This window comes from Mixophyes fleayi, chromosome 5 (assembly GCF_038048845.1).
Source record: "Mixophyes fleayi isolate aMixFle1 chromosome 5, aMixFle1.hap1, whole genome shotgun sequence".
NCBI classification, from domain to species: Eukaryota; Metazoa; Chordata; class Amphibia; order Anura; family Limnodynastidae; genus Mixophyes; species Mixophyes fleayi.
The window spans coordinates 17,789,449-17,805,459 of record NC_134406.1 but is presented as its reverse complement, the minus strand read 5'-3'; the positions used below and the strand labels follow the sequence as shown (position 1 = coordinate 17,805,459).

The window sequence follows — 16,011 nt, the reverse complement described above, 5'->3', positions numbered from 1 at the left end:
TTTTTATTAGTAAGTTGCCACAAACACCTCGGCACCGTACAGTCAGGAAGAACTGGACATACATAAAACAGGGACTTACAGGGTAGACAACATAAATGCAGGTGTAAAAACAAATTTCTATAATACAAATGATATAAAATGAATATGAAGTCACACTGAGGTGAGTGCAAATACTTGGTTAAGGATCCTTGATTTTAAGAAATGCTCACATATTGGGCATTATGTCGTAAAATCTGTTTTTCTATTTATTTATTTTTTACGTACACTTTTTATAAAATTTTATATTTTACCTGCTGATTTTTATAGAGAAATAAGTGCTTTAAGGGTTCAGCTGAAATGAAGAAAAATGTTGAATGCTGAACTATGCATTCAGTTAAATGGGTGTTCCACCTTTATCACCATCATCTTCATCATTATTGCTTATTTTAAGGTACCATAAAACTGCAGCGCTGGACAGCCAGGATTACAAATCATATAAAGTACAAATTTAACGTAAGTACATTTGCGGTTGAAGATGGAAATCCAGGCATGAGACAGGCTTGAGAGGGCCCTGCTCAAGAGGGCTGACATTCTAGATGGAGACAATAGGAGCTGGGGGGATGCTGAGTGGACATAGGAATGTAGCTGGTGAATAGGGAAGCTTGGAGAGAGAGCTCCTGAAACATTGAAGTTAGCAAGATAGTCTGGACAGGTGGGGTAGGACGTTCCATAAGTAACGAGCAGCATTGGAGATGTCTTGGGATGGCAGTCAGAGAGAAGGAGAGACAAATTGAGGGGGCAAGCGGGAATGTATCTCGATATGAGGTCAGAGTTGTATGAAGGGGAGGACTTGATGAGGGTGAGAGTTTTATTCAGTGTTTTCATTTTATTTTTTTTATTTTTTTTTAGCAATAACAGTACTAACTAAGCCCTTGCAGGGTCATCAACAGTGAGTAAAACTGACAGGAGAAAAAAGCAATCAAGTAGGCAGTGCATGACAAGACAGGGCAAACCAAACATATTAAACATTATTGGCCTTGTGTCTGCAGAGAGTGTTACCTGCTAAGGAACTCCATAGACTATAACACATGTAGCTAAATTAGTCTGCATATCAAAAGTGCTGGATCATACAATCCGGACAAAATCGGGAAGAGTTAGATAAGTAGTAACTGGGTGCCTGCCCTGGATACATTACTTCAAGGGATCCAACGCCCTCAACCCCTCCAGTACATAGGGAGAGATCTTCCATCTATGCCATGTTTTCTCATACTTGTCAACCAAATTACAACTTGTATACATAAATCTTTCATGACCAGCTGTATCATTGACAAGATCAATGCAATCCCCCCACAGTTGGCCTCTCTGAGGCCATCTGTTTCCTAGCAATTATAACTTTCGCTAACATGAACAGCATGGTGACTAGCTGTCTGATGTGCCTTCCCCATCACGTCCAAGCCGAAAACACACATTCTAGGATGGGATGACACTCCCACCCCCAGCCGTACCGCACATTTGACAACCTCACCCCATAAAAGAGACACCACCGGGCTGTCTTATGCCAAAAGTTTCCCCCGGACTTCCACCCTTTGGACATGGCTACATCTGACCCCCACTATATTAAGAAAGCCAGAGGGAAGTAAGATAGGCTCAATGGAGGAGAAAACATTTAATTTGGCAAATGCAGTGACCTTATAGGGACTCTAAAGCATGTTACCTCAGTCTTTATCACTAACCCCAGGCAGATCAGCCTCCCAAGCAAGTTACAGCTCCTGAAGGCCATCCATACTTAGCCAATCCATAAAGATGAAGTATATGGACGAAATCTGATGCCGAGTGCACATCCTCGCCAATTGCATCTTCTTGGGGTCTGCAGGAGACTCGTGCCAGCCACCTGAAAGTGCGAGTCCAGAGCATGTCTCATTTGTAGGTATCTATAGAAATGACTCCTAGCAATGAAAAAGGCACTCAATAACCCGTGATACCCACTCTCTATGGGCAAAATGGCAACTACCCCCTCCCCAATCTGGAGAGAACCTCCCAGCAGATAAATAGAGAAAAGAACAGTAAGTTGTGTAGATAAAACAAGGCATCAATATGATAAGAACACAGTGGTATGTATACGATAGCCAGGGTTAACAGGAGTAGTCCACTTAAGAAGGTAACAAATCAAGAGGATCATCAATCCGGGCAATTCCCCCTTGGGGACCGTCTGTCCAACCAGAGAGCCACCTCATTCTGTGATTCAAAGAAGAAAGTAGTACTATCTCGACAGCACTTAGACTTGCTGTGAAGAGCATAGCGTATGGTAATTGGAATTCGCGGAGACATAATTTCACCTGTATAAATTGGACTCCGGTCTTTTGTACATCCGCAGAAAAGTCTGGGAACACTGACACTCTTTGATTCTGAAACATTAAAGGGCCCTTCAACCGAGCCAATTTCAGGACAGCAACTCGATCCTTGTAGTGTAACACCTTGGCAATATATGTGCGTGGCTGTGCCCGCTTAGGGGGATGCTGAGGCAGAATGCGTAGGCCCTCTCCATTTCAAACTGAGCCGTGAACTTCTCCTTACCCAACATCTGGATTAGCCATGTTTCCCAAAAATATTCTGGATGGTCACCCTACGGGAGGCCTACAAATCGTAGGTTGTTGCACCTAAGATGTCCTTCAATATCTGACCGTCTTTGCTTAAACGATACCATCTGCGACTCCAAACCAGCGATCTGATGGTTCATAGGTCCCGTGTTATCTTCCAGGATAAAAATAAGAGCCTCAGCCTCTGCAACCCTGCTTCAGAAGAGGAGTTGGTTTTGACAAACCTGTCCAACCTACCAGAAGCAGTGGTAGAGTGCTTTCCCATGACTTTAGCAGCAGTACTACTATAGTGCCTTGGTTGAATGATAGGTAAAGGAGTTCAATACTAGATCAGCAAACGGGCACAGGGAGAGGGGGAGAGAGAACCCTGAGGAGGTAGTGGAGTCCACACAAGCTGATCTAGTTCCTTTTGATTTTATGGCAGATATGTACAATGTCAGCTGATATAGTGTAGAAATCTAAATACAAATGCATACGACACCGTGATTATGTTAATGTAAAAAAGTGGTGTATATATTGTTTGCAATAAATTTAAAAACCTCTATGTAAAATAGTAAATGAACCCACACATTAAATGGTAATGCTCTGGATGTTAAGTGTTGGCATTGAGCACCACATTTAGCGGGTCCTACTCTACTCTTTCCACGTCACTCAGTCCCACAGTAGCTTCCAGATGTCCTAGGGCTCAGATGCCCTAAATGAAACTTCCTTGTAGGGTTTGTCAGCCGGCATCAGCACAGTGTGTCTGTCTTCTGCCTGGAAAGCTGTGGAACGCAGATGGAACCCAGGAAGTTCCGGTAAATATAGTAGCCAGGAAGAGCCAAGACACTTTCTGTAAAGTGTGTTTTCCAACGCGTTTCGTCCAATGGATTTTCTCACGGATGAATGGATTGCTCTTTTCTGCTGTATTTAAACAGATTTTTAACAAATTTATTAACAGCTAATAATAACGTGAAGTGGTGCAATAGTCTATAAAATCTTGTGCTGATATAGTTCTTTAGTTGAATACCAAGTGTGACAAGTCTGTGCAGATGGGGGGTTCACAAACTGATATAATGCCTGAGGAGTGTGACAGGCACAGATCTCAACAGCCAGGAGGGAGAGCATTCTAGGAAGTGCAGGGGTCTCATCCAGGGGTCCCAGAGAGGATCCAGCCATAAAAGTCTGTTATAGCAACAGCGCTCAGGGTGCAGTCCGCTGGAAGGGTACCCGCAACTCCAGGATAGCCAGCCCAAATCCCCACCAGAACGTCTTCCATACAGCAGCTAGTTGCTGGAACTTTCCACATAGAGCTCCCTTCTCAAAATGGTGCTGGTCACAGATTCACGGCAAGAAGGCACGGCCACCTCCAACTCTCGGGCTGTCTGCCTTAAGACTCGCCGTCGACACTCCAAGCCTACAAGGAAGTTGATCACCTGCTGATTCCTGCTACTGCCAGACGTCGGGTAAGTATTTGCACTGCGAGGAGAGGAAGCCTTGGACACACAGCAAGTTGGACACATGGGATAAAAGAGAAGGAAAGAGGTCAGGGGAGGAGAGGTATATTTGTTTGTCGTCTACATAGAAGTGCTAGGTCAAAGCAGCGTATTCGTCCACAAGAGAAGAGGTTTTAAGAGAGAAAAGCAGAGGGCTGAGAAGAGCCTTGTGGGACACAAATAGATATAGAGTGTGGAGTGGAACATGCGTTGGTAGTAGAGACACTGAAAGAGTGTTCAGAATGTTTGGAGGTGGATCAGGAGAGAACAGTGCTACGAAAGCCAACGGAGTGAAGGGTCTCGAGGAAAAGTGGGTGGTCGACTATATCAGAAGTTAAGAGAAGTGACTCTGACTTAATTGTGAGTAAGTCATTGTATTTATCGAGGCAGTCTCGGTAGAATGTAGAAGACATAAGCCTAATTGTAGTCGGTGGAGAATAAAGTGAGTAGAGGGAAAGTGGGTAGGATGGTTGTAGACAAGCAGTTCAAGTAGTTTGAAAGCCAAAGGGAGGGGAGAAATGTGGTTGTAGCTGGAGAGAGAGCGGTAGGGTCAAGAGATGGTTTCTTGAGCATAGGAGAGATGTGCGCATGTTTGAAAATGGAAAGGAAGGTGCCAGTGGCGAGGGTCAGGTTAAATTAGTGAGCTAGGTGGTGTGGAGGAGTTGTGAGGGAACCGGCTTTAGGGAAAGAGGATGAGATTTTCAAACTCATCTCTACAGTAACAAGAGAGAGAGAACTAAGGGTAAGAAGGTGAGTGGAGGTGATGGTCGGTTCGAGAGGATATTTCTTAATGGTGTCAATTTTGCCTTTGAAGTAGGTGGTGAAATCGATAGCAGTGAGAAAAGGGGAGGGTGGTGGTGGGCAAAGAGATGATCAGGGTTGGTGGATCTTCGGTTTGCTTGGAAAGAGAGAAGGCAGTATTGTAAGAAAACAGTATAAATTTGTAGTGATGAAGTCAGCATTGAAGCTTGATTTGTCCACGGCAGTACAGGAGCATTTTTGCAATGTGGGAGACAATATGTGTTGGCTGGAGCCGCCTTGTTACGAGCTGCAGTGAGTGTAGCGTTGTAGAAGGAGATGGCAGCATTAGGGCAGGACTGCATAGAAAGTGAAAAAGTGAGTGGTTCAAGTGAGGTTGAGAAGAGGATCGGTCTAAGGCCATTTAGGGTGTCGCCATGTGTGCATGGGTTTGAGTCAGGTGGGGGTGTAGGATGCAAGGTGAGGTAAAAGGAAAGGAGGTTGTGGTTCGAGAGCGGAAGGCTGAATCTGAGAAGCGGTTGATATAGCATAGGTGGAAGAGCACGAGGTCTGGGAGTGTCCATCGCCATGGGTGAGAGATGATGTCCACTGGGAGAAAACACAAGAAGAAGAAAGAATGAGGAGAATAGAGGTGGCAGTGCCAGTGGGGATGCTGAAATTACCTACAATCAGAGTGTGTAGGTCAGTGGAAAGGAAGTGAGAAAGTCAAGTGGCAAAGTTGTCAAGGAATTAGGTAACTGGGCCTGCAGGGCTGAGAGATAGATGACAGTAATATGGAGTGGAGGGAAGAGATGTATGGTATGAACTTCAAAGGAGGAGCAGGAGGGGGGAGGGTTCTGGAGGAATGACATGGAAGGTGAAACAGAAAACGGTAGGAAGCCTACGCCAACATCTTGTCATTCACCGGGTCGTGGAGTGAGGGTGAAGGAGAGCCCCATAGGAGAGAGTAGCAGAGAAAGCAATGTCGGAAGGAGGGAGCCAGGTTTCAGTCATGGCATGGAGACTGAAGGAATGAGAAAGCAATAGGTCATGGATGGATGCAAGTTTGTTGTAGACAGATCTTGCATCACAGCGCCCAGGAAAAGGAAAGGTGTTAAAGCAGAGAGATGAGAATAATGTTGGAAGTTACGTGATGGGTGTGTAAGTTTTGTGGTGGAAGGAGGAACATGAGCAGATAATGGGGATTGTGTCGGGCTGAGCTTATGGTAAATCTCACCAGCAGCCAGGAGGAGGTGGGTATGGAAGAGGACCAGGGAGGGAGATATGTGGGCGAGAGGGTAGTTCCAATTTGTGTATCCTGGAGAGTGGGAAGGGTGCAGGAAGCAGAGTATTTGAAGCTACAGGGGAAGTAGTGGTGGAGGTAGCGGTAAGTATAAGTGTGCATGGAGGGGAGGGATGGGGAGAGACACGAAAAAACGTGCAATATTAGAGGGGTGATAGAGAAATTGGGTAAGGGTAGCTGAATGAGCCAGTGCAGAGCCAATGAGGGCGGTTGTAAATAAGGAGATTGCTAAGTAGGAGTGACAGAGGTTGTGTTTAGAACATGCATGAGAATGTGTATAGGTTATTAATACATAGAGGTGAATAGCAGAAAATGAGCACGTGACAGTGTGTGTGATGTAAACATTTAATATTATTTAAAGGCGAGGTCATAAATGGCAACAAAAGTAGGGGCATAGTATAAAGCAGTTTTGGGAAGCATGGTTGTGAAAGAGTTCAGTAGAAAATGTCCATGCTGTGCACAAAGTAGGTGAATGAGGGGAAGGTAACAGATGAAGGATGCAGTCCTTCTGTAGCATCGTTTCCCTGTTGCTCACCTCCTGTTTAACTCCTGTGTAACTCTTACTATGCTATATAAGTTTGAATGCACACTTTTAACAAACACACACTAGCTAAGCAGCCAACGCACCTTTATATGACTATTTTATTGACTTGACCATGCCCTTTTGCAATATTTACTAATCATTCTGTGCTTTTCAGTCATGATTTATTTATTTCAAACTACTCGATGGATAGAGTTTTATCCAAGAATATTAACCATTTGTGTCTGTTGTCCTATATGGTGAAAAACTCCAGAGGAAGCCAGAAAGATGATGCAATATACTTGACATTGTAGAGGGACCTAATTAAGCCAATGAATGAACATCGTTTGAGGGTGGAGTCTAATGATCTGTAATTCACTGTTGGACTATTGAATGCTGTTTTTATGTGCAGTAGGTGACTAATAAAAGCCTAATCTCCCACCCCCTTACTCCTCAAGCTGGGTACACACTACAGAAATTTCAACCAACTTTTTATGCCGAGCGATTTTACATGCGATCGATGTTCCGATCGCTCGGTCCATGGACTGCATACACACTAGCCTTGTCTAGGACGATAAAGGGAAGAGCGGACATCCCTTTAGCGACTTTTTACAGACATGTTGTCGTGAGCATTGACTGTAATTTCATACTCACTGTTGTGGATCGGTCGGAAGTTTATACACTACAAAATGGAAACGAGATTGGAACGAAAATATTAAACGGTACGACCAACCAAATGAGGCGACAATCGTCCATTTGGGCAGACTTTCGACCATCGTGTCACTGCACACACTGACCCGACTTTTGAACGAGCGGTTGTATGTCGGCTGATTTAGCCGATTATTGGATGAAAACTGTGTAGTGTGTACCCAGCTTTATTCTTAAATTGTGGAGATCTGGGCCCTCTTCATCTATGCTGTTCTGGGGGTAAACGGTTTGTGCAAGTCACCAGAAATTTGCGACTTTGCAGGAGTAATTTTAAAACTTGCCTTTAGAAGCCATTGCCACTTCAATTTTACCCTGCAAAGTCGCCGATTTCCGGCGACTTTCACAAACCGATGCTTCATACATTTACCTCCTGGTCCTTGATGCTCTTTGATAGGGCTGATTTTTGAGTAAGCCTCAGCAGAGCCTAATGTAGGTGTCAATTTAAGAAAATCTTCCAGGATTATATTTTGAGATTTTTTTAATTTATTTTTTGGTTTTGCTTTGTGTTTGCTATTCTTCCAGCCATGACATTAGATAGTACCTTTAAAATTAGACATGAAAGAGTTTTACTTATTAAAGGTGTTTTCTTTAACATTATAAACATAATCTTTAATTTGTTAGGTTAACGGATAAGAGATCAGCCTTTAAGATGAAAGCCCTCTTCTTTTGACCTGTCACTCAGACAAATATGTTTGTGCCAAGACGTTTTAGTCAGTCTGAAATAGCGCAGAAACCCAGCCGCGTTGTCACTACTGGTGACATTTAGATTATAGGGTGTCTGCAGAAATATGTCTTGTACATATTATAGCTGCTGACAGTGTTCTCAGTCTCCTGCTTGTGAGAGCCATTACGCTTTAACCTTGATGAGCCGAATTCTCCGTCGGAACAAGGACTGTTTGAGCCATGCCTGAAGTCCTACTAAGCATACAAAAGCTGTAAGCCAAGCGTGTCGGACTTGTGTTTTGAGTACCTCTCCATTGGTTTTCCGGGCTTCTACCTGTTATTGACATGCAATAGTATTGATGTAATAATATAACATGTAATATATTGGGCAGCACGGTGGCTTACAGGTTAGCACTTCTGCGTCACAGCAGTGGGGTCATGAGTTCATCCGGGTGCTCCAGTTTCCTCTCACACTCCAAAAACATACTAGTACAGTGGATCCCAAACTTTTCCAGTTCGAGGCAACCTTAGGGTCTCCATAATTTTTTCAAGGCACCTCCAAGCCAAAATAATTACCAAGTTCCACCCGCCTTGCTTACCACCGGCCCTAGCCGCAAGAGTCTCTGTCTCTCTCTCTCTCTCTCTGTCTCTCTGTGTGTGTCTCTCTCTCTCTCTCTCTCTCCCTCTCTCGTAAGCTCCAATGGGGCCTGATGTGAGTGAGTTCTCTGTACAGCGCTGCGGAATTAGCGGCGCTATATAGATAGCTGATGATATTGAGTTCTTGGCCTAACATAACTGTCTGTTTTTTTGTTGTAATAATCTAAATTACAAATTAATTATTTAAAGAACTCTCATGAAAAAAGTGTCTCAAAGGCTTAAATTTTGTAAATATGTTAATTTACTGTAATATAATAAGATATGATAATATATGGATGATCACATTGGATGACTGTGGTCTCTTGGCACTCATGCTTAGCAGTAGATTTGCATGAGCACAATGACGGCACATACTTCTAGATGATTGATTAGTTGACCGGGTTTAAAGGCCACCCTATTCATGCTTGATTGTTGGCAGTTACAGGTAATCTCAGACAACTATTCTCCTGTTCCTAACGCACATAAGCATGTACTAGCAATCTTACATGGGTCCTAGGATCAGATACTTCCTCTTCTAAGGGACAAGGCAACGTGGATCCTTCTGTTCGGCAAAGGGATCTTTTCGAGGCTTCTTTCTGGGCGTCACTCCTTTGATTTAACATAATCTATTCTATAGGGTATCACACCATTCCTCACAAAATGCCAACTGTATACATGTCCACCTAACTGGTATCCACATACGAATAGGTTTGCCTGAACACACACAATGCAGGCAGCCATTTCATTGATTGGATTTATATGTCTGAGACTATCCTTACAATTTATTAGGGACCATTATCTCCTAAATATGTCAGGCTAGGAAATCTATAGGTTGCCTACTGATACAGACCAGACAATGGATACCACCCCTGTGTGTAGGTGACGATTCGACCTCGAGAGTCAACGGGAGTTGGCCTACACCATGTCTTCAGTGTTCTGAACTATACACAATCACATAGACCTTTATCATCACGTTGGTAATGAGTCCATTTGACAGATAATTCTGAGCCTGTTTTGTGTTCTAAAACCAATTACAATGGTAAAACTACAACATGTAATTTCAGAGCGCAAAGTTCTGTGCTGGACAAATTAATATCAAATAGTCCAATTTATGCATTTATGTTTCATTGAATGTTAATATTTCCCAATTACCCCTTTTGTTGTTTTGTGCTTGAAAGGAAAATAAATGGTTTTGAACCTACAAGCACAATATGTTTTCATCTAAGATTTGTGTTCTGGTTACGATAAAAAAAAAAAAAAAAAAAACAGAGGCAAATTACTTTTTACTAAAGCCGTTGGCTTTTTTTTTTTTTTCTTTTTACTAATTACTTTAAATGTGACAAATTATTCTTATTAAAGAGTACCCACTGAATACACCCATTGGAGACAGACATTTAAATAATGCAACGTTTCATTCTGTGGCTGAACCAGTATCCACTGATTACTCGTTTATTAGAAATCGGTGACATCACTGAGGCATAAAGTGTTACTGTGATGTCATTAGATTCTAAGAGTAATCAGCATTGTTGTGAATATGGGTTTAGCCTTTAGAATAGCTGACTCATCTGTGTATGTTGAAGTCATCATTTTTGCATTAAGTTTCATAGTACAGTAATCCCCCGGTTGTTCACTGTTCAGTTAGCGCTTTTTCTGTATATCGTTTTTATTTCATACCCTATGGATGTTATGTGCTTAAAAATTCAATCTTACGCTAAGTGCTAAACTGCATAGTCCAATAACACCAATATGTTTGATAATTATCTGTAGTTAATAAATGTTAACGATTTAGGGCTAGATTTACTAAACTGCGGGTTTGAAAAAGTGGAGATGTTGCCTATAGCAACCAATCAGATTCTGGCTGTCATTTATTTAGTGCACTCTACAAAATGACAGCTAGAATCTGATTGGTTGCTGTATACAACATCTCCACTTTTTCTAACCCACAGTTTAGTAAATATACCCCGTAGTTTTTGTTTTTCATCACTTTTTACTTCATTTTGATACAGCTTTCTAGACCTTGGGAATTAATTTATTTGATTTGTATTCATTCTTATGGGAAATCAAGTTATTGGTTTAGTGCCTTTTGGGTACAGTTTTCAGGAATGAATTAACAGCGCTACATGAGGGATAGCTGGAAACAAAGCAAAAATGTAAAAAAAAAAAAAAAAAAAAAGTAAAAATATCAGTGAAAGTAGCAATGACCGTTTCATCAGCACAGTACTATATGGGCGTGAATAAGTTCATATAGAAAACTCCTTGGGACTGCAAACAAAGGGGCTGTTGTACAATCTTTTGTGTTTTTAGATATGTTGGAACTTTACCCTCCTAACAGAACTTTTGGGGGGGGGGGGGGGGGGGTTCAGCTGCAGAGAACCAGACTCTTTCATGGTTCTGGGAACATCTGCGTTCTCTGGCTGTGCATTAGATTTCAGAAGCATACCATAAAGTTAGTGTCTGATGAGCGTGAGCTTTGGCATGGCAGCTGTCAGAATTCTACTTTGTATTTGGAGGAAGGGTATAATCTTAGTAATAACTCAGATCTGGTTAGAGGTTCCCTGCACAACCCGTACAGGTACACATTGTAACCAGGAAACAATAGCAGAATACTTGTCTGTAAAGGCCATAGTTCTGATGATCATGCTTTCTGTAAATACTGATAAAATAGAGAAAATCCCAAATTGTTACAAACTGCAAGAGCTTCAAACGCCAAAACATTTTTGAATGCAGGGCAAATACCTTTACTCGCCCTCATAAAGTGGTTATTATGTAAAGATCATGTGTCAGGAAAGAAAGGGGGACGGGAATTAAACAAAAATAAGTATTTGAAATTTAAACAAGACTCAGAAGAGTAATAAAACAGGACATACATAATACAGGCACATACAAGGTAGAAAAAAAAAAAAAAAAAAGACCATATGAAAACAAATGGTAGGGAAGATTAGAGAGCTTACAGTCTAATTTGTAGATGTTGTCTCGAACTTCAGGGGAGAGTAATGTTGAAACATATTTTTCCAACTTGACAAATATAAAAACACCTGTAACATGAGGATTAGACAATTTTTATATTTAGCATAGTAGCACAAGACAAATTTAACAAAAAGTCTAAAACCTCGCGTTGTCAAACTGGTAAATATGATCAGTGTTTTAAACTATTGTTTCATACGGTCTCATTTGGACACAACCACGATCAAGTGATACCACAAACGGAGATTATTTATAGGGGGCTCTGTCTGATAATATTTCTAAATTATACCATTAAAACACACACACACTCTCTGTCTGTCTCTTTGTGTCTCTCTCCAAAAGTATTTGGCTACACCTGTTATTTAATTGCAATCAGACCTGTTGCCAGAGGTATATAAAATCAAACACCTAGCTATGCAGTCTCCATTTGCAAACATTTGTGATACAAAATGGGTCGTTCTGAAGAGCTCAGTGACTTCAAGCGTGGTACTGTGATAGGATGCCACCTTTGCAAGAAGACAGTTTGTGAAATTTCATCCCTGCTGGATATTCCACGGTCAACTGTAAGTGATATTATTAGAAAGTGGAAGCATTTAGGAACAACAGCAACTCGGCCACGAAGCGGAAGACCACGTAAAATCACAGAGCGGGTTCTACGACTGCTAAGGCGCATGGTGCGTAAAAGTCGTCAACGCTCTGCTGATTCCATAGCTCAAGCTTTCCAAACTTTCACTGGCATTATTGTAAGCACAAAAACTATGAGGTGGGAGCTTAATGGCCGAGCAGCTGCATGCAAGCCTCACATCACCAAGATCAATGCCAAGCGTCAGATAGAGTGGTAAAGCACACTGGACTGTGGAGCAGTGGAAATGTGTTCTGTGGAGTGATGAATCATGCTTCTCTGTTTGTTAGTCAGATAGGCGAGTCTTGGTTTAGTGCATGCCAGGAGAACGTGCATGACCGCATTATGCCAACTGTGAAGTTTGATGGAGAAGGGATAATGGCATGGGGCTAGCCCCCTTATCTCCAGTGAAGGGAAATCTTTATGCTTCAGCATACTAAGTCATTTTGGACAATGCTATACTTCCATCTTTGTGGCAAACAGTTTGGGGAAGCCCTTTTCTATTCTAACATGTCTGTGCCCCAGTGCACAAAGCAAGGACTACAAAGACATGGTCTGATGAGTTTGGTGTGGAAGAACTTGACTGGCCCACTCAGAGTCCTGACCTCAACCCCATCGAACACCTTTGGGATGAACTGGAACAGAGATTGTGAGCCAGGCCTTCTTGTCCAACATCAGTGCCTGACCTCATAAATGCTCTACAGAATGAATGGGCACAAATTCCCATAGAAACACTCCAACACCCTGTGTAAAGCCTTCCAAGAAGAGTGGAAGCTGTTATCACTGCAAAAGGGACCAACTCCATATTAAAGTATCTATATTTGAATACAATGTAATTACAATCTCTGTTGATGTAATGGTCAAACATCCAAATACTTTTCTCCATATAGTGTGTATGTATGTGTGTGTGTATATGTATGTGTGCGTATGTGTGTGTGTGTATATATATATATATAAATATATATATATATATATATATATATATATATATTATACACATATATATTTATATAAATAGATATATATAATTATATCTGTCTATGTGTAATGAATGTTCCTGACAATTATTCATTGTTACTTGTTTCTATCCAGTCCATGAGAAATACGTACAATGATTACCAGCATGCTTAATGTTGGTATATCTGGTTAAATTCATTGCGTTTTAGAGGCAGCTGCTAACATTAATAACTATGTTTTTTATTATCATCTGCGGTCAGTTGTTGAGTGATTTCTCTTGTATGGATAATCCAGGTTGCCCAATCAAATTTTTTGTATATTTAGGCTTTGATGTTGTACAATTGTGTTCAAGAGTTTGGGGAAATTACCAAACTTTTGGACATAAACAATATATGAGGCCGGCTTCCTGCATTTGTATCAATTAGTGTCTATCATCGCACCTATAATATAGCTGAACCTTGGTGTAAGACATGATCCATGCAATATCTTACATTTAGTTTCTTGGTACGAACTAGACACCAATTTTTGGTCTATTTTAACATGAACCTTTAAATTATTTTTGAGTTCTAGATATGGAAAAAACCTTCCATTTTACCATGCCAACATTGGTAGCTTCTAGCTCAATATCTGGTGTGTAGATTTATAAGGGAGGTTCATAAAATATTTTGGTTTCAGCGCTGCAGTAATCCATCTAAAGTAAATAGTTTAACTTTAGATTTTAAATTGTGTAAGTTTCTATTAATATACGTTGTCGCTTAAAGGGATGCAAATACTGGTACTGATTGTGGAATTTGTCGTAGAATCTATTATAAATGAAATGATTTAAATATTTCTGGGTCAGGAAATTGATATAGGATAGATAACGCATGGTCTTTCCAATTTTGAAAAATTCTGGATATCTGGCTTTCAAGAGAGGAAATGATTAAAGGACAAAGTAAAGAATACGGAGCAGAGAGTTTCAGTTTGGTGCAGGCTCCATGCTCTACAAGGGTTGTATAGTAAAGGATTCTCTGTAACTGTATCTGGGAGTTAGTAGGGTTAATATGAAGGAGCGCGAGAAGGTAAATATCAGCACCAGAAACCTGTTCTAATGACTATAAAGTATATGTGTTTGATTTATCCAATCCATAGCATGTTTATAAACTGCAGCTCTATTATACTTCTTTATGTTTGGGAGATTACCTCTTCCATGATCAATCAGTCGTTGTAAGTTCAGTAGCGATTCTCTCAGGCATTTATTAAACCAGATACATTTTTTTAAACGTTTGGTTAAGACCCTTATAATATCTTGTGTGGTGAGTATAATTGGCAGCCTTTGCATAGGCTACAGAAGTCGTGGAAAACGTAACGTTTTGATTAAGTGACTTCTGCCCATAAGTGACCTAGAGAGATGTTTCCGATTCTGTTGTGATTTTATTAATCAATTGTACATTATTCCTCGTGTATAGTCGGGAATGATGACAAGGGGTGTTGAGTCTCAAGTGTTTTAATGGCCCATTTAAAGGGTAATAGTAGCAGGTTCATATAGTTGTTTAGAATAGTTTAAATATTTGCCTGACATTATTTTGCGGGGAATTAGATCTAGTTGAAGTAATACATTTAAATGATGTGTTTCTTCTAATCAAATCGGTCATTTTGCCAGGTTTGTTACTCCAGATAGAATATTTGTTTTATTGGAGCATTTGCACACAGTGTATAATAAAGTGTTTAACTTCTTTGAATTTTACTTCCTTAGTTTTCACTGTTTGATATACTAAGCTCTGTATATTCCTTGGTTAGCTCAGTATTCAGGCTATGATATTTATTTATACTGAATAACGTAAGCAATAATATGTTCCCTCATGACCTGATTAGAAGCTTCACAGAAGAGATTGATATCTTGCATGTGTCCTCTATGTAATTTAATAGATGGTTCTCCGTATAAGATATAAAATATTCTGATGTGGCTAAATAGGAAGTGAAACACCAGAGCTACAGACGGGTGTGTTTAATTCTAATGTGAACAAAGTAGGAGCATGATCTGAGATTACTCTGTGAGATTTTATAACCCTATGTCTAAAGTGTAAACGATTAGCCAGTAATCTATTCTAGGGAATGCGTTATGTGGATGTGAGTATAGTCCTATTATTTTACTGAAAGAGTAGTTAATGCGGGGAGCAAGCATCCAGCAGATGTAGTTAAAAATAAAACTATAACTGTTATATAAACATGTTTGAGGAAAACACAAGAGAATTCTGCTGTCAACTTGTTTCTCCTTTCTGTAATCTACCATACGTAAGGCCTGACATCGCCTATTCAGTAATACCCCATTCATACTGCAGTAGATTTTTGCCGGGGCAAGCCCAGACGACCCGCGCCGAGGTGCAGTATGTATGGTCCCAGGTCTAATTCCGGGGTCATTATACCCGGGTCTTTTGGTTGAGTAATTCCCGGGTCTTCCCCGGGAAGCCTGCGCTATGAATGGTGAGACCCGGGTCTCACCAGACACAATGTTAAAGTAAATAAAACAAAACAAAACAAAAACATCACAAGAGGAGCCAATCAGAGCTCCTCTTGTGATGTTTCCATGGAGACCCTGTGTTCAGTATGAACGCGGTCTACCCGGTAATTTGATTCATATACGATAACAGTTTGGTCAGATATTGCAAGAGTGTGTACGCTCCCACGATCATGTTTAATCATACCAAACACATCGCATCTGTTGATTTGGTTTTATACACTTCCTAAAAATCGCTATCGACGATTGAACGTTTTCGGGCAAATGTGGAAGTGTGTACACACACGCAACCAGTAGTGTAAGCAGATATCTGTAGAGTGTGCAGTCACGATCTTTTCAACATTTGGTTATG

General features: G+C 41.0%; 1 protein-coding gene across 2 annotated transcripts in view; it reads left to right on the top strand.

The window, feature by feature from the left end:
• Positions 1 to 16,011, top strand: part of PHF14 (PHD finger protein 14) — a 167,671-nt gene that overhangs the window by 8,420 nt on the left and 143,240 nt on the right. The window lies entirely within an intron of this gene.